The following is a 19,036-nucleotide window of genomic DNA, read 5'->3' as shown; positions in this document are numbered from 1 at the left end:
TGTAGAATGAGGGTTCCCCTCTGGCCAAGCATCGAAAGAGTCTTTTATAGAAAAATTTCACGCGACTATCAGAAAATGTTTCTGTCCAGCTTCAAAGATTAGGAAAGGCAAGGTGGTGAGTGGCAGATGGGTATCTCGGCGTCAGATAAACAGAACTGCATAAAACCTCTTATTTACTTAGTAGTCCCCATAAAATCATTTGATACAAGAGCCTGGATTTGGAAGTCTAGGCTTCCTCCACTCAGTGATCATTGTTTAATTCACCCATTGTGTTTTGCAACAAAGCTCAGGAAATTAAAAACTGCAACAGTTTCCTCATTTCCTTAAGCAAATTCCCTATTATATATGATATTTTGCTTTGATTTGTCATGCTTAATCTCTCTTTGGTGAACTGTAATATCTTCCATGAAAGGCAGGATCCATTTTGTGTAAACTCAAGTCTAAAATAAAAATGACTGGCTGGCAATGTTCTTTAGAAGCTTTACACATCCTCTCTTATTTAATCCTATAAGGCCTCTATAAGATAGGTTATATCATTATACTAATTTTCAGGTAAGAAAACTGAGGAATATTTCTCTCAAAATAAATAAATAAACTTCAAAAACATAAAAAAATAAAGTAAAAATTGCCTAATGTTAAACACTGTGCTTCAGAACTCTGGAACTCTCACTCTTAATCATTGACTATAAGTCCTCATAAAGGCACTTTAGAAGAAAATCTCCCAGTGTGAATATACATTATTCTACTGATTGAAAAGTGTCTAGTGTAACAGATGAAAAAGGGATCTCAACAAAGCATATCTTTTTGAAATTTCATAGTAGGAATGAGGAGTAGTAACTAAAAGCTTCAGAAAGAATAAACATCACCTACTCAGAAATGGAGAATCACATGGCATAAGGCATTTTTTTTTAACTTTTTTTTTCAACATTTATTTATTTTTTTGGGACAGAGAGAGACAGAGCATGAACGGGGGAGGGGCAGAGAGAGAGGGAGACACAGGATCGGAAACAGGCTCCAGGCTCTGAGCCATCAGCCCAGAGCCTGACGCGGGGCTCGAACTCACGGACCACGAGATCGTGACCTGGCTGAAGTCGGACGCTTAACCGACTGCGCCACCCAGGCGCCCCGACGTAAGGCATTTTAAACTAAGTTTCATTACTAGAAAGAAGATCACAGAGAACATTCTCAAATTTGGGAGAAGTAAATTTTAGCCTAGAATCTTGTGCCCAGTCTTTTAAGCAGTAGACGACAGAATGAAGACATTTACAAACAAGTATGATCTGTGAGAACTTACCTGCTATGAATTCTTTTTTAGGGAGCTCCTTCCGAGTGAACTGCAGCAAAAGCAAATGAGCAAACCAAGAGAGAAGACACTGGATTTGGGAAACCATGACTGAGATACAAGAGTGTGATAATACCAGAATCACATCCAGGCCCTACATCCTGAGGAATCCTGAGATCTCTGAGCCAAGACTGAAGCCAAATAAGGAAAAGCTTCAGGGGAAGGTCATTACGGAAAAAGGTAATTCATTAAAATTTTTAAATGGTGTCGTGTTTGTAAAAAAAAAAAAAAGAAAGATGACTCTTAAGTCATTGACATGGAGAATGGAAGAGAAGGGATATTTCAGAGAGAGGAATTACTAGTTTGATGATGAATATACTGGGGAAAGAATTAACAATGGGCAGAAGTAAGAAAAAAGATTTTGAAACAGATGAGAGAATGTATGCCATGTTTCTAAGATGACGACGTTAGAAATTTATTTTATCTTTCTGACTAGGCCACCTCCAAAGTGTCTTTTTTCGACTCTCCATTATCTGACTGGGAAGATACCTTTTTTGTGGGTGATGAAGAGGAGGAGGGATATTAAAAGGGTTTTCTTCCCCCATCCCACCTCCACCTTTAGGGAGTCACCACGGGAAGTCAACTAGATGAGAAAGAGACTAGATTTGTAAGCAGAATTGGCCAACCTGACCAAGATCTAGAGAAACTTTTTATGCAAGTTTCCAAGTCTACGCTGGTATTGCAGGGGTCAACTGGGGAAGGAGGTGAGGAGAGACACCTTTAGCAAAGGAATCAACATTGAAGCCTGGAGGAGTTAGTCAAGCCAAAGTGAGCAGTAGGGGAAACTTTCCAGGCTGAGGGAACAGCTTGGCAAGAAGTGAGAAGACCATATCACATTCTGGAAACTGATAAGAAGTTGTTCCATGTGACTAGATTGTGAAAGATCTCAATTCATGTTTGAAAAAAACACACCAGAAAGGAGGAGAGCAGTTCAGAAAATCCTTGCTGGAGGGATGGACCTTCCAAACCTGAGCCAGTCAATGTGAAACGGTTCCGAATCCATGTCCAAACACGAGGAACTGATGTCCCAATATATCTAAAAAATAAGAAACCGGAACAAACGCATGTGAGTAGAGAGGTAAAATTTTATATATAAATCCACAAAGCGAGAAAAATAGTGGAAAGCAAATGTGATCACACTGAGTAAAGAGAATTTCCATTGTGCTCAGACATGACGAAGAATCAGCTATAGGTCTGGAAGCCTGAAGTAACAGGAAGAGCGTTTGTAAACTACTTTCTCCTTATGAAAGTCATGTACGTTGGATGTTCCTATTCCAGATGGTAGCACTGGTTGCCCCCAGGGTGCACTGGGACTACGGCTCCAGGTGATGCTTGGGGGAAGAGTGTGTACAAGATGGAGTCAGGAAGTGAATGCCCCTTGCACAGTCTCTGTTCATATCAAGGTAGCTGGGCCAGTAAACAGGGACCTGAAGTGAGGCTCGCTAACCTAGAGGAGACCATTTGAAGTCTAGTCAAAATAGCAATCGCTCAAAGACAACCACTGCCCTCTGAAATTTGAACAGTGACAGGAATCAAAATTAATTGCGGACATTTAGGACGTTTTCTGATCCACACCAGTATCACATCAAAAGCGTTGTGTTTCTTACTCTAGGGGTACACGAGCATGAGTGTTTTTCACACAAAGTTTGTATTTGCTGCTTATGCTTTTCTTACTAACCATGTTCCACATATTTTGGCTGCCTCTGTATTCTGCTACCATTCCATAACCATGAGATGAGAGAATAGAAGAAATTATTCAGGAAGTGAGTCAGCCGTCATTTTGACAAAGTATACTTAAACGTCTTATGGGAGCTCCTTCACCCTCCAGAAGGAGACACAGACAGTGGACTTCTGATACCAAAGTCACAGTTGTGGGGAATATAGCTTTTAGCAAGAGGAAAAGGCTGAGGCCTAGAGAAAAGAAGGCCAGGAGGAAGCAATGTGGGGTTTTTAGGAGAACAGAAAGTGTTTGAGAAGCACATGTGGGCAATGGATTTCGCTGGATTAGAAGTTCGGGGACAAACGTTTATACGAAAAATAACATGCACATTTATCTGTAATACAATCTCTGCATATATCCCCTGAAAATCCAAGTGGTTGAGGATTCTGTGGCGTGAGGCCTCAGTCATTTCTCTTTCCCTTAGGGACATAATTAATACTCATTACCACTAAAATAAAATAACTAATAAATACTTTTCAAGTACTCACTAGATATCTATATACAATGGCTTCAAGATAGAATATATCTCTTTGAAATCACAGAATTCTTTTGTAAAAGGAGAATAATGAGGTTACTTTTCAAAAATTAATAAAAGGGAAGATACACGCAAACTCTACTACATTTTTCTCTTATTACAAGTAGATTATGAATTCCTCTTAAAAATTTAGAAAGTACAGATTAGCGAAACTACACCCAGGTTTTTCTACAAAACAAATTTGAATCACATCCTAAGCATACCATGAATATACTTACTTATCACTAACTGGTCTCCACAAAATCATTTTTAATGATGGTTTACCATTCCATTTTATGAATATTCTATCATTTATATTGTCAGTTATCAATGGTTGGATATTTGGCTTCCTTTTGCTCCCTCCTCTTCTTCATTTATTGCTTTTAGAAGAAATAAGGCTGGTTTTTGATATTTCTTATGCATTTTTAAAATTTTTCAAAGCTTCAAAGGAAAAACAAGGGAAAACACTATATCTCTATAGACGTGGGTACATGATCTGTATGCATTAACAATGAAAAAATAAAATAAAAACTGCCCTTTAAAAAATTGCCATTGCCTTGGCCAAGAATTAAAACACTTAAAATGGGGCTGCCTGAGTGGCTCAGTCGGTCGAGCCTCTGACTTCAGCTCAGGTCATGATCTCGCGGTCCATGAATTCGAGCTCTGTGTCGGGCTCTTTGCTGAGAGTTCAGAGCCTGGAGCCTGTTTCAGATTCTGTGTCTCCCTCTCTCTCTCTGCCCCTCCCTGCTTGCTCTCTTTCCCTCTCAAAAAATAAATATTGAAAAATAATTTAAAAATACTTAAAATGATTACAAGAAGAAACGTAACCATTTCTTTTGGTTAAAATGCTAAAATCAATGTACGCAATTATCTAGTGGGGATGAAAGTTGCATGTGACAAGAAATATCTGGTCTATGTGAAGATCTATCAAACATCTACAAAGGGAAAGAAGACTTGATTGACATTCTCAATTGACATCCCACATTCAGATTTATGTTATTAAAATAATAGATTACTTAGGGTAGAGAAGGAAGTGTCATGTTTTTTTCCAAATTCAGTCTGACAGGGAGGTGTTAGGCCTAAGAGCTTATAGGAAACCTTTAAAAATTAAACTTATTTTCATTTCTGCTTGAATAAAACGTTATTTTGAAATACATCTCTTAGATGTGCAATTGTACAATGTACCTGCCTTCCACTAGTTTTTAAGTTTTATTTTATTTATTTTGGGGGGGGAAGGGGCAAAGAAACAGAAGTCCAAGCAAGAATCATCCGTGCTGTCAGTACAGAGCCCCATGAGGGGCTCAGTCTCACGAACCGTAAGATCGTGACCTGAGCAGAAATCAAGAGTCAGACACTTAACCAACTGAACTACCCAGGTGCCCCTGCCTTAAAAGTATTTATTGACTTAGGGTATATCCCCAACTGGGTAGTTTCTTCATGGTCTCATGTTAATGAACTTTCATAAGTAAAATTTCTGACTCAGTAGGCAGCTGGGCTTCTAGAATATGAATTCAAACACTCTCCTTTTACTCGTCAGCCTATGGTGTTTACACATATGGGTACATCTGCTATTGCCCTAAGAGTGCATTACACTCTCCTACTTATCCTGCTCTCTCATTAGACAGGAAACTTCTTGAGGACTGGGACCTTATCTTTCATGTCTTTGGGTCTTCATTTTGTTAAATAAATTAATCTTCAAATTGCCCCTTTGTTGAGTTGGCAGGCATACATCTTCAAATACATTTGTTAGAAAGGACACTGGCTTCTGGAAGAATATAAAACTATTCTAGGGGCACCTGGATGGCTCGGTTAAGCGTCTGACTTCAGCTCAGATCACGATCTCACGGTCTGTGAGTTCGAGCCCCGCGTGGGGCTCTGGGCTGATGGCTCAGAGCCTGGAGCCTGCTTCGGATTCTGTGTCTCCCTCTCTCTCTGCCCCTCCCCCACTCATGCTCTGTCTCTCTCTGTCCCAAAAATAAATAAACGTTAAAAAAAAATAAAAAAAAAATAAAACTATTCTAAATGTTCTGTTTTGTACTTTATCACCACTTATTTATCTGTTCTCAAGTATTCATGGCTAAGGCATTTTAGGCAAGAAAATAAAACATGACGTGACAATGAAAACAGCTTGAGATTAAACTGACCCTCACACTTATCCCATGAAAAATCAAACTGAGCCCTCCGTATTTGATCTAGTTATTGAAATGGATGACAGATAATCCCACAGTAAGATGATACTAACAAATAAATTTTAGGCTTCCATGTTGAGATGGGAAGATTTTCTATATTTCTCTCAATCTCCTTTCTGGTGTTTTTAGAACTCATCTTCTATATTTGGGTCCATAAAGTTGGGAAGTTCAATGACCGTGAAGAATAAATGAGCAAATAATAAGGTGAATGTGAGACTTGGTAGACTATAATTGAAACCCTTTTTTTTTCTAAACATAAGAATTACTTTTACTCACATTTTCCTTTAGACACAAGCAGACTATTAAACTGTACTTGAACTCCTTGTTTTAAAACATATATCAATACTATCCACATCAGGCTCTTTGCTAAGAAGTCTGTACTGTGCCAATAGCAAAGACGATATGCAGGACAGGGTTGAATATCAAAATGTGTCTCTTTGTTGACAACATTTTGTGCAGGTTGAGTCACTCATACAAAGGAAATTATTTACTTCATTTCTATTTATTTACAATATCTTAGAAATGATTTGATGGCAAGCCATTTTCACTAAAAGAGAAAGAGTGACATCTGGTGGAATAACTTAAATTTATCCCAAAGTCCTGTCCTTAACATTTCTACTCTCTCAAAATAAGTGTTTAAAATACACGTTCTCTTCCTGGAGAACAAATGTGTCTCTATGATGGGAACTGGCACCTGCTCTGTATCTTGATATGGTTTTATGGTACCAATACCAGTAATAAATTCCCTTCTGAAAATAAAAATATGGTGATTCCTCAGTAGCGTCCATAACAATAAATCTTTAAAAAAAAAAAAGAAAAAAAACCTGATAATAAGAATTTGAATCCTCTACTCTTCTAGCTATTTGAACAATGCAACCTGAAAGCAGCAAGCTATAAGCTATGTACAAAAGTATATAAACATGCTCATATATATGTATGTATATTATATTTTTATATACAGATCTTCCTTAATGATGAGGTTTTGTCCCAATAAACTCATGGTAAGTTGACAAAGCACTTAATACACCTAACCTATTGAACATTATAGCTTAGCCTAGCTTCGGGTTTAGATGCTCAGAACATTTACATTAGCCTGGAGTCGGACAAAATCATCCAACACAAAGCCTGTTTTATAATAAAGTGCTGAATGTCTCATGTAATTTACTGAATACTGCACTGAAAGTATAAAACAGAATGGGTCATATGGGTACAGAAATGTAAGTACATTGCAAGTACTTACATTGTAAGTACATCGTTGTTTATCCTTGTGATCACACATATGACTGGGAACTGCAGCTAGCCCCTGTCCTGCATCACAGAAGAGTATTGTACCACATTTTGGTAGCCCAGGAAAAGATCCAAATTCGAAACTTGAAGCATGATTTGTACTGAATGCATATTTCTTTCTCACTATCGTAAAGTTGAAGATTTATAAGTCAAACCATTGTAAGGCAGGGACCATCTATATGATATATTTAGTATAATTATATATGTGTAATATATAAACATAATTGTGAGTAAAGGCAATATGGAGGAAAGTGCAATATGATTTTATAATGTTCAAGAGGGGTTGACCCAGACCATCATAAATTTATAGGTCTTCAAATGCCTGTGGAGCATATAATTTTTTAATTAAATAATAAATGAATATGAATAGTGAACCACAAAATAGCCATAAATTACAATGTCCAACACCCATACAGCAGCCACAAAGGGTTAATGTTTCCATGATTACTAATTGTACTAGATGTCCTGGAATGTGAGTTATTTGCAGGCATTGTGTACTACAAATTAAAGCCAATGGTCTCTGTAGGTTACATGGAGTGCAATCTTGAGAGACAGTCACAGCCTTAGACTTCGATTCCCCCAGACCTGGGTTAAAATCCTGGTTCCACTAGCTGTGTAAATTGAACAAGTTACATAATTTCTCTATATCTTATGATCTCAACCAGAAAAATGGGCACAAATATCAATGGAGTTGTGGGTATTAATTGAAAAATATACGTACTACATTTCAGCAGGGTGACTAGAAAATAGTACTTATTTGTCATTGGTATGGTTAGTCTATTAACCCCTTTGTGTTTCACATATTTAACTGTATTATACTGTGTGACATAATATGTTATATTACAAATTTATTGTTGTGTAAAAGTTTCTTGGAGGGTACTGTTTTATGTTAATAAGAAATGTCAGAACTACACAGTATTTGAGAGCTTGGAGTCGAGAAAAAGGAACTTGGAGCAGACAGATAATGCAGAGGATATTAAGAGTAAATTATTCTCAAACAGATAAGATTCATAAAATAAAAAACAGAATGCTATAAGAACAGAATTTTTAAAGAATGAGGAATAGCTCTTTGGAATTCAAAATACAGTAATGGAAATAAAAATTTTGATAGACTAACTGAATGATAAAATTGTGGAACATTCCAGAATATAGAAAAAAATTCAAAGAGATGAACAATAAAAAAGACAACATAAGAAAAATAGAAGATGCAGGTACAACGTTTGACTAATAAAAGTTCTAGAAAGGAAATGAAAAAACAGACATCCAAAATTTGTTTTCAAAAAACTAATGAAGAACATAAAAATTTCCCAGAATTAAAGGCCAGTTGAAGTTGCTAAAGTCTCCCATACAATGAATTTAAAAATTTGCACATTAATGAATATCATTGAGAAATTTCAGACTAATAAGAATAGAGAGAATTTATTGAAAAATTATCAGAAGGAAAACCAACAAACAAATTCAGAATATACACAGACTTCTTAACAATAGTTGTTGAAATTAGAAAACAATAGTGTAATACATGCCTTGTTATGTACAAGGAAACCAACCCCCTAAGGCAATCAGCAGATTTCTCAGCAGAAACTTTGCAAACAAGGCTAGAGTAACATGACATGTTCAAAGTGCTGAAAAGAAAAAAGCTTACAATCAAGAATACTCTATCCAGCAAGGTTATCATTCATATTTGAAAGAGAAATAAAAAGTTTCCAAGACAAGCAAAAGCTAAAAGGGTTCATCACTACAAAACTGTCCTTAGAAACAATAGTGAAGGGATTTTGTTAAACTAAAAAAAAAAAAAATGGCACTCATTAATAATAAGAAAGCACACAAAAGTAAAAAAATCTCACTGGAAAGGTAAACATATAGTAAAGGTTGTGGATTAATTATAAGCTACTAAGAAAGTCAAAAGACATAAGTTGTAAAATCGACTAAAACTACAATAACTAGTGAAGAGATACATAAAATAAAAAGACATAGAAAGTGACATCAGAAAAATAAAATATGAGCAGGTGACTACAAATATAGAGTTATGGAATATATATAAACTTAAGTTTCTATCAACTTAAAATAGACTATTGTAAACATAGAATGAAAAATGTGAACTTCACCAAAACCACAAAGAAAAAATTTATAGTAAATACACAAAAGAAAATGTGAAAGTAATCTAAACATAACACACAAAAAAATCATCAAACCACAAAGGAAGAGAGAAAGAGAAAAATAAAGGAACAGAGAGAAACTATAAAAACAACCAGAAAACAATTAACAAAATGACGGTCAATACATATCTATCAATAATTACTCTAAAAATAGAGTAAATTCTCCAATCAAAAGACACAGAGTGGCTGAATAGCTTCAAAAAAATGGGACACATCTATATACTCTCTACAACACACTCACTTCAGGAGCAAGGATACAAACAGACTAAAAGTAAAGGGATGGAAAAAAATATTTCATGCAATGGAAATGAAAAGAAAGCTGGTGTAGCTGTATTCATATCAGACAAAGTAGACTTTAAAACAAAGACTGTAATAAGAGACAAAGAGGGACAGTGCATAACGATAAAGGGATCAATCCAGCAAGAAGATACAGCATTTATAAATACATATGCCCCCAATATAGAGCACCAAAATATAAAAAGCAAATATTAACAGACCTAGTGGGAGAAATTGACAGCAATTCAAACATTTGTTTTGCCACAGTGGTATAAAACTAGATATAAATAAGAAGAAGAAAAATGGAAAAAGTACAAATACATGAAAATTAAACAACATGTTCCTGAACAACTACTGGGTCATAAAATAAATCAAGGGAGAAATAAAGAAATTACCTAAGACAGATGAAAAGAGAAATGCAACGTATCAAAATCCATGGGATGCAGCAAAAGCTGTTATAAAAGAGAAGTTGATAGCAATACAAACCTACTCAAGAAATGAGAGAAATCTCAAATAATTTCACATTGGAACTGAAAAAAAGAGAATAAGAAAGTCCAACTTTAGTAGAAGGAAGAAAAGAAAAAAGATCAAAACAAAAATAAATAAAATAGAGACAAAAAACACAATAGAAATGATCAATGAGACTAAGAGCTGTTTCTTCGAAAAGATAAAGATTGACAAACATCTACCAAGAAAAAAGAGAGAGAGTTCCAATAAATGAGATCAGAAATGAGATAGAAGTTACAATTCAAACCACAGAAATATAAAGGATCATAAGACTACTAGGAATATGCCAACAAATTGAACAATCTAAAAGATGTGAACAGATTTGTAGAAATTTAAATCTTCTCAGAGTAAATCATGAAGAGATAGAAAATCTGAATAAACAAATTACTCATAAGGAGATTGAATCAGTAACATGTCCCAACAAACAAAATCCAGGATCAGATGGCTTCTCACTGGTAAGTTCTACCAAACATTCCAGGATGATTTAATATAGCTACCCTTCTCAAACTCTTCCAAAACATTGAAGAGGAGAGAAGTATCCAAACTCATTTTATAAGGCCAGCCTTACCCTGGTACCAGAAATAGACAAGGACCAAGGACAAGCTGAAAGCTTTTGTTTGAAATCAGGAACAAGACAAGGATGCCCATTATTCCCATTTTTATTCAACTTAACATTGGGTGTCCTAGCCACAGCAATTAGGCAGGAAAAAGAAATAAAAGGCATACAAATTGGAAATAAAGAAGTAAAACTGTCACTATTTGCAGATGAAATAATACTATATACATAAAACCCAAACTTCGCCAAAAATCTGTTAGAACTCATAAATAAAATCAGTAAATTTGTAGGATACAAAGTTAGTAACAAAAATCTGTTGCATTTCTAGAAGTAAAAACAAACTACTATTCTATTTCAATTGTATCCAAAAAAATAAAATACCTAGGAATAAATTTAACTAAGGAGATAAAAGATCTATACACTGAAAACTGTAAGACATTGATGAAAAAAATTGGAGACACAAATGGAAAGATATTCCATACTTATGAATTTGAAGAATTAATATTGTTAAAATGTCTCTACTATCTGGGGCACCTGTGTGGCTCAGTTGGTTAAGTGTCTGACTTCAGCTCAGGTCATGATCTCATGGTTTGTGGGTTCGAGCCCTGCATCGGGCTCTGTGCGGAACACTGACTCAGAGCCTGGAGCCTGCTTTGGATTCTGTGTCTCCTTCTCTCTCTGCCCCTCCCCGCCTCGTGCTCTGTTTATCAAAAGTAAATAATTTTTTTAAAAATGTCCATACTATCCAAAACAATCTACAGATTCAATATAATCTGTGTCAAAAATCCAATCGCATTTTTCACAGAACTAGAACAGATAACTTTGTAAGGAACCACAAAAGACCCTGAATTGTCTAAACCATCCTCAGAAGGAGGATCTCAGATGTATCACTCTCTTTGCTTTCAAATTATACTATGAAGGTGTAGTAATCAAAACAGTATGGCATAAAAACAGACACAGAGCTGCTCTATTCCACAGAGCAGTGGAACAGAATAAAGAGGCCAGAAATAAATGCACATACATATGGCCAGCTGATTCGCTACAAAAGATGCAAGGATATACAATGATGACAGGATAGTCTCTTCAGTATATGGTGCTGGGTAAACTGGACAGCTACATGCAAAAAGAAGGAAAGCAGGCCAGAAGGACAGAAGAAATTGGACCACTATTTTACACCACATACATAAATTAGGACTCAAAATGGATTAAAGATTTGAATGTAAGATCTCAAATCATAAAATCCCAGGAAGAAAATATAGGTGATAAACTCCTTAACATTGATCTTAGCAATTGTTTTTGGACCTGACTCCAAAGGCAAGGAAAACAAAAGCAAAGCTAAGCTATTGGGAGTTTATCAAACTAAAAACCTTCTGTACAGCGAAGGAAACAGTCAACAAAATGAGAGGGCAACCTGATCAATGGGAGAAGATATTTGTCAATCATATATCTAAGAAGGGGTTAATATCCAAACTATATAAAAAACTCACACAAGAAAATCCAATTAAAGAATGGGCAGAAGAGGGGCACCTGGGTGGCTCAGCTGGTTAATATCAGACTCCTGGTTTCAGCTTAGGGCATCATCTCATGGTTCGTGAGTTCGAGCCCCAAGAGGGTCTCTGTGCTGTCAGTGAGGAGCCTGCTTAGCATTCCCTCCTGCACTCTTTCTCCACCCCTGCCCTGCTCACTCACACTCTCATTCTTTTTCTCAAAATAAATAAATAAACATTAAAAAAATAAAAGAATGGGCAGGGGATCTAAATACACATTTTCCAAAGTAAACATACAAAAGGCCCACAGGCACATGAAAAGATGTTCAACATCACGAAGTATCAGGGAAATTCAAATAAAAACCACAAGGAGATATCATCTTACCTCTCAGAATGGCTACTACAAAATAGACAAAAGATAACGGTGAGAATGCTAAGAAACGGGAATCCTTGTGCACTATTGGTGGGAATATAAACTGGTGCAGTCACTATGAAAAACAGTATGGAGTTTCCTTACACAATTAAAAATAGAGATACTATATAATTCAGTAATTTCACTACTGGGTACCTATCTGAAGAAAATGAAAACACTAATTTGGAAATATATGTACATCCCTATGTTCATTGTAGCATTTTTTACAATAGCCATGATATGGAGGCAACCTATGTGTACAATAGAATGGATAAAGAATATGTGCTGTGTGTGTGTGTGTGTGTGTGTGTGTATACATATATATAATGTGGTGTGTGTATGTATATATATATATATATATAAGTATATATATATATACTATATACTATATACTATATACTACGATGGAAGACTACTCAGTCATAAAAAGAACAAAATCTTGCCATTTGTGACAATACTTTCTGGGTTTTTTTTTATGTTTATTCATTTATTTTGAAAAAGAGAGAACGTGTGCAGGCAAGAGATGGGGAGAAAGAGAATCCCAAGCAGGTTCTATGCTGTCATCACAGAGCCTGCTGCAGGGCTCGATCTCACGAACCTCGAGATCACGACCTAAGCCAAAACCAAGAGTCTGATGCTTAGCCAACTGAGCCACCCAGACACGCTGAGGGTGTTTCTTTTAAAAAGCAGAGTATGCATGATATTTTGAAATAGAGAGGCATACCAGAAGAATAAATGAAAATAGTCCTAAGAGGTTTACTTCTAGTGAGCAAGTATTAAGGTGGGGTGTGGGAAGATAACTGTAGTTTGTTTGTAATTATGTGCTTTATAGTATATTTTTCTCTGTAAACTGTGTGTGTGTGCATGTGTGTGTATTACTGTGATAACTATTTTTTTTAATTTTTATTTTATTTTTTCAATTCTTTTTTTTATTACTTTTTATTTATTTAATTTACATCCAAATTAGTTAGCATAGATTGCAACAATGATTTCAGGAGCAGATTTCTTATTGCCTCTTACCCATTTAGCCCATCCCCCCTCCCACAACCCCTCCAGGAGCCCTCTGTTTGTTCTCCATGTTTAAGAGTCTCTTCTGTTTTGTCCCCCTCCCTGTTTTTATATGATTTTTGCTTCCCTTCCCTTATGTTCATCTGTTCTGTGTCTTAAAGTCCTCATATGTGTGAAGTCATATGATATTTGTCTTTCTCTGACTAATTTCACTTAGCATAATACCTTCTAGTTCCATCCACGTGCTTGCAAATGGCAAGATTTCATTCTGTTTGATTGCCAAATAGTACTCCATTGTGTATATATACCACATCTTTATCCATTCATCCATCAATGGACATTTGGGCTCTTTCCATACTTTGATTATTGTCGATAGTGCTTCTATAAATATGGGGGTGCATGTGTCCCTTTGAAACAGCATACCTGTATCCCTTGGATAAATACCTAGTAGTGCAATTGCTGGGTCGGAGGGTAGTTCTATTTTTAATTTTTTGAGGAAGCTCCATAGTGTTTTCACACTGTTTGCAGAGGGGCTGTACCAGCTTGCATTTGCACCAGCAGTGCAAAAGAGATCCTCTTTCTCCGCATCCTCGCCAACATCTTTTGTTGCCTGAGTTGTTAATGTTAGCCATTCTGACAGGTGTGAGGTGATATCTCATTGTGGTTTTGATTTGTATTTCCCTGATGATAAGCAATGTTGAGCATTTTTTCATGTGTCAGTTGGCCATCTGGATGTCTTCTTTGGAAAAGTGTTTATTCATGTCTTTACCCATTTCTTCACTGGATTATTTGTTTTTTGGGTGTTGGGTTTGCGGAGTTCTTTGTAGATGTTGGATACTAGCCCTTTATCTGATATGTCATTTGCAAATATCTTCTCCCATTCTGTCAGTTGCCTTTTAGTTTTGCTGATTGTTTCCTTCGCTGTGCAGAAGCTTTTTATTTTGATGAGGTCCCAGTAGTTCATTTTTGCTTTTGTTTCCCTTGCCTCCAGACGTGCTGAGTAAGAAGTTGCTGCGGCCAAGATCAAAGAGGTTTTTGCCTGCTTTCTCCTCGAGGATTTTGATGGATAACTATTTATTTTTAAACAAAATTTCTTTCTTGGGGCACCTAGGTGGCTCAGTCATTTAAGCGTCCGACTCTTGGTTTCAGCTCAGGTCATGATCTCACAGTGGTTAGATCGAGCAGAGTCGGGCTCTGTGCTTGGGATTCTCTCTCCCTCTCTCTCTGCCACTCCCCTGCTCATGCGCGCTTTCTCTGTCTCTCTGTGTGTGTGTGTGTGTGTGTGTGTGTGTGTGTCTCTCTCTCTCTCTCAAATAAATAAATGAACTTTAAAAAACAAAAAGAACATTTATTTCTTATGCTGACAAGACATCTGCCTTCTTAACTTCTGGTCCTAATTACAGTCTCCAGAAGAAAATAATAATAATAATAATAATAGTCTCTCTTTACCGGGACTATCTTTCAAGTACTTTAAACCAGAGCTCGTGTTCTTCCTTCAGTTTTCATTTATAAGATAAGGGTAAAATTGCTCAGGTCATTCAACCACACCTCACATGAAATCATTCCCTTCCCTCATCTGATTGTTTTCTTCTGTACTCAAGACAGTGGTGTCCAGAACCAAGGCTGATACTCTGGATATAGTCTAGCTAATTTACAGCAACGCTATCATTACTTTCATTCTGTATATTGTGATCCATTAAGGCAACAAAGATCACATTAACTTCCTTAGAAGTTAAACTGCGTTAATGCTTCATATTGAAATCTTAGAGCCTTTTCCACACGTGTGATTTTTAAGTCACCTGTCCTATATTTGCATCTGTGTGTTTTTCATTTTCGTGGAGGACCTTACATTTCTATCTATTAACATGTGACTTATTAAAGTCCCCTTATTGTCCAACCGAAAAGAAAATATATTTGGCTTTTCATTTACTCACAGAAAATATTAGCTATTTCTTCCAAATTTGTGCCTCTCATATATTTGATAACTGTACTTTCATTCAGGTCTTGAGTAAAACTGACGAACCCCAGCCAAGCTCACAAGACCAAGCCCTTCAGCCACCAGAACGTGCGTTTCAGGTTAACAGCCATCTATTAATCAGCCTTACATTACAAGTTGTCCGCCCATTGGAAGTTCATCAGATCTAACCAAGCACCAGATACTTCAAGTACACGACAGTCCTATCTTAGCCATTTATTAGCCAGGTCATTAAAAAGATAAATTAGGGGCGCCTGGGTGGCGCAGTCGGTTAAGCGTCCGACTTCAGCCAGGTCACGATCTCGCGGTCCGTGAGTTCGAGCCCCGCGTCGGGCTCTGGGCTGATGGCTCAGAGCTTGGAGCCTGTTTCCGATTCTGTGTCTCCCTCTCTCTCTGCCCCTCCCCCGTTCATGCTCTGTCTCTCTCTGTCCCAAAAATAAATAAACGTTGAAAAAAAAAAAAAATTTAAAAAAAAAAAAAAAGATAAATTAATATAATTAAATCTATTATTCCTTTTTCTGAACGTGCATTATTATGAGATAGGTAAAAGCGGCTATGATCCTTCCTACTTCAGTAGGTATCCAGAACAGAGACATCATTTGACTTATCTAAGATTTTATAGTGACAGACCTGGGCCCAGGTTTTGACTGGGGCTCCTGACGTATAGCCCTATTCTCTGGAAGTTGGCCAGTGCCTTGGGATATAGTATGATGGTGGTTGCTGTTATCTTAGAGTCAGGTTTTAAGCCTAAAATTTAGCTTTACTTTTCTAGCCTGAAATCGCACCCAGATACGAAATAGTTCAGTCCTGGAGGTCATGCCATCGATATTCAAATTATAATGGGCCGGCCCTGCCCCCAACAGACCCAGCTCTTCCTGACAAGTGACTGAGGATACAGCTTTAAGCCTTTAAATATTCCTAGGCAAAGAGTCTGTGCTTTGACATTTGCATTTGTCTCATTATGTTTGATTGGCATATTGAGATCCATAAGCTTGTGGTTAATATATTGCCAAGGATTCTTAATTAAGCTGGTTGTGCAAAAAAGGCATCCGAGTCTCCTGAGAAATGTATAATCTTTGCCAGTCATTCACTCTGAATTTGCCTCGCTGCCCTGGTGGCGTAGCAGTAGCACCACAGGGAGAATTGGAGCCTTGACATAACAACCGCGGGCTTTCATAACCTGGTGCTGCCATTTGAGTTGGGAGGAAAGGGAGGCTGTTACCACAGAGACTGGGGGGCAAGCAGGATCTCTAAGTCCGTGGTCCAAGTAGACACATGAAGCAGCACAAAATCTGGGACAGGCAAACTGCCAGTCGTCACACTCCAAGGAATTATTAAACATTAATGTGTGTACTTTCTCCTCACTTTTTCTTCCCGGTCTTTTCATGAAAGTGATCGTTTGGGAAGCCAAAGCAGGAAAACAAACCTGTCCTGAATCAAAACCACCTGTAAACACCTCCCAGCCCCCCTCCCCCCCCCCCCCCCCCCCCCCCCCCGGTGTGCTGCGAGGCAGTGGGTCTCAAAGTCTGTCGCCCAGACCAACAGGATCCTGTATATCCTGACAAGTTAGAAATGCAGATTCTCAGGTCTCAAACAGTCCTGTTTCATCAGAAGCTTTGACAAGCAAAATGGGATCCAAAGGTACAAATTTACAGTTATAAAATACACAAATCATGGGGATGTCATGTACAGCATGGTGACTATAGTTGATAACACTGTATTGCATATTTGACAGCTGCTATGAGGCGATCTTAAATATCCTCATTAGAAGAAAAAAATTGTAACTATGAACGGTGACGGACGGATGTTAACTAAACATGGTGGCGATCATGTCACAATATATCTAAATCCTACCATTACGTAGTATACGTGAAGCTACTATAACATTATGTATCAACTATATTCAGTAAAAAAACAAAACAAACAACAAAAAAAAACAAGCAAACAAACAAAACAAGCCATCCACATTATTCTGATGTGCTTCAGTTTGAGAACCGCTGCTATAAAGGAACCACTCAGATTTTCGAAGGTCAGAGCCTTTCAAACAAGCTGATTCTGAGCAAAGCAAGGACAACTCTTGGGGAATCCCAGTCTGAGGCTACTCCCTGGCTCACTTTTCCCTATTATGCCTGCTTGGATGTCACTGCATTGACATCCCCTGAGTGACAAATGCCACAGGGACTCCAGTGACCACCAGATGTTTTCAGGAGTCCCCTTCAGGAAGCAGCATTCCTACAGGAACGTGATGCATTTCTCCCTATGACTCATTGCCTGCCAAGGTAACTTCCCCTTTTGCTTTCAGCCTTCTTCCCTCTGCCTCGCGACTGTGAGCCTTGGGAGAAAATTAACTTTTGTTGACTCCGGACATTATGCACTCATCTCTTTCCTACCTTCCCACCCCTTCCTGTTCAGTCTTCCTCCAGGCATCCCCCTTACGGCCTGACTTCAGCAGGATGCTGCGGTTTAAATGTGGGTCATGCATTGAGCAGTGTGCCGCTAGAAGCCAGTGCGATCTGCTTTGCTCACACCCTGTTGATTTCAGATGATCCCACTTTCAATTCTATTCCAAACCTCTAGGTGATGCCTCCCTGGCACACAATGGCTGAGACATCTCAGCACTGCTGTGCCCACTGAGAATCCGTTAAATACAGAGAAGAGTTACTGGGCTTTAGTCCGAGAAGGGTTTGGTGAAATTTCCCCTATTTGTTGTATACACATAATATCCCGATGTAATGTACCCCTGCACAGAGATTGCTCTATTAGGAGGCATCCGGGGGTACATGCTGTAACAAATGCATTTAAATCTTTTCGATCTGTGGATTCCTAGGTTGTTTATCTTTTGCTATTCGCTCCGTGTGCCTAACCTTTGCCAAACAATCGCAGAGCTGTGTCCTGGCCACAGGTTTTATTTGCTGCCTTTAGTCATTTTCGATTTCTTAGCAGAAGCAAATACAAGGGTAAAAGTCAATGGAAAGCAGGTTTAGATAAGCTCCATTCCGTCCATACACATTGCCAAGAATCCCTGCGTGTTCTTGGGGCAAGGAAGGAGTTTCTGTTCTGATTTGGAACACCATAAATCAAACAACTACAGTTCAACCACCCCCAAGACTGCTGACACGGCCCCCTCCCAATATTTATTGCCAAATGTACGAACTTACAAATGCCAGCATGAGTATGCTGCCTGCACCTGGCAAATTGTTTCTGGTTTGTCAGAAAATCCAGGGGCTCCTTTTGTTTGATGTTAGGCTTGTTCGGTTATTGTTTCAGTGCCGTTTGCATGACAATCATCTCACAGCGTCAGAGAGGGTGGGAATCACCTGGAGAACCTCCAGGCCTCCTGTGGCATAGTTCTTTTCTCTATAAACACAAACTGACAAGCCTCTCTTCGTATGTGCCAACAGTGAAACATTTCAAAGACAGAGGTGGAGAGCGAGAAAGTGTTTTCCAAGCCATCTGGCAGAGTTAGTTGTTATTTACATGGGTGAGAAAACAATGTGTCTGATGACCATGTCGCGAGCATCCTGTGTGCCACTCTGCTGAGGACAGCGGACACAGGTCCTGCCCACAGGAAGCTTACATCCTCTAGCACCATTTAGGGATAATAAAG

General features: G+C 37.9%; 1 long non-coding RNA gene across 2 annotated transcripts in view; it reads left to right on the top strand.

Moving 5' to 3' along the window:
• The window catches only part of LOC125156242 (uncharacterized), a 131,784-nt gene that overhangs the window by 11,914 nt on the left and 100,834 nt on the right, over nt 1-19,036 (top strand). For both annotated transcript variants that reach the window (XR_007148504.1, XR_007148505.1), the window contains exon 2: nt 1,316-1,522. This is a non-coding gene — a long non-coding RNA (uncharacterized LOC125156242). The remainder of the gene's footprint in view (nt 1-1,315; nt 1,523-19,036) is intronic.

This window comes from Prionailurus viverrinus, chromosome F2 (assembly GCF_022837055.1).
Source record: "Prionailurus viverrinus isolate Anna chromosome F2, UM_Priviv_1.0, whole genome shotgun sequence".
Taxonomy (NCBI): domain Eukaryota; kingdom Metazoa; phylum Chordata; class Mammalia; order Carnivora; family Felidae; genus Prionailurus; species Prionailurus viverrinus.
Note: the sequence above shows the minus strand (reverse complement) of the source record. Positions and strands in the feature narration are given on the sequence as shown.